Consider the following 1,208-nt stretch of genomic DNA (forward strand, 5'->3'; position numbering starts at 1 on the left):
CTAAAAATGTTTCGGCAGATGATTCAGCAAGAGATTTCTAAGATTTTGGGATATGAATTCAAGAAAGCGGCAGAGGCTTTTCTGCTGGGATGACAAATGGAAAAATTTCCAAAAGAAGATAGGACTTTAATATGGTACTTGCTCTCAGCTGCTAGGACATTGTATGCGCAGCTGTGGAAGCAAGAAAAAATACCAGAGAAATGGGCTCGGATTACAAAAGTCATGTCATGGAGTGAAATGGACAAATTAACGAGCAAACTAAGAGGCTATGATTTGGAACTTTTTAAGTTGGAGTGGAGGAAATGCAGAAGATAGGTAGAAAAAGAGTGGAAAATAAAAGGACATTGGACAATCTTTGAGGATGATGAAGATTTTAAAATAAGAATATAACTTTCGGGTGCTTTTTATTTATTTATTTTTCTTAGCAGTTAAGGGTACCTTTAATATTTGCTTTTTTTTAAGACAATAACACTGGCGGGGGTCAAGTAACGGAGGGAGGGGTGGGGGGAAAGTAAGATGTGGGGTAGAAGATCTTTCTTTTACTTTCAGCTTTTATAAGTTGTAGATATAGTTCCGCTACCATATGTTACTAATAAAACTGCTTATACAAAGAAAGACTCCCGAGAGAGAAAAAAACAAAAACAAAACCTAGCAACGATGAATACCAGATGCCTGAGAGGTGTTGGGAACGCAAAAAAAAAAAAAAAAAAAAAACCCACGAAGGCTCTTTCTACCGCATGTGGTGGACTTGTCAAAGAGCTGAAATATTTCGGCGGTTGATTCAGCGAGAGATGTCTACTATCTCGGGATATGCGTTTAACAAAGTTGCAGGGCTTTTCTGTTGGGGTTATGGAAAAAAATTTCCAAAAGAAGATAGAGCTTTGATCCGCACTGGCTCTCGGCTGCTAGGACATCGTACGCGCAGTCGTGGAAGCGAGAAGAAATACCAGAGAAATGGATCGGATCATAAAAGCCATGGCGTGGAGCGAAACGGACCATTGAGAGGCTATGATTTCGAAGTTCTTAAGATGGAGCGGAAGAAGTTCGGAAGGTACGTCGAGAAAGAGGGAAAATAAGAGGGAGGATGACGGTTAAGTTTTTTGTCTCCTTCTTTGTTTTCAAAAGCAAGATATAACTTCCGGTCAAGGGTACCTTTAATATTTGTTTTTCTTACACCTGTCGCCAGGGTCCGTTTCTCCCCCTGGTTC

This window comes from Heteronotia binoei, chromosome 5 (assembly GCF_032191835.1).
Source record: "Heteronotia binoei isolate CCM8104 ecotype False Entrance Well chromosome 5, APGP_CSIRO_Hbin_v1, whole genome shotgun sequence".
Lineage (NCBI taxonomy): Eukaryota > Metazoa > Chordata > Lepidosauria > Squamata > Gekkonidae > Heteronotia > Heteronotia binoei.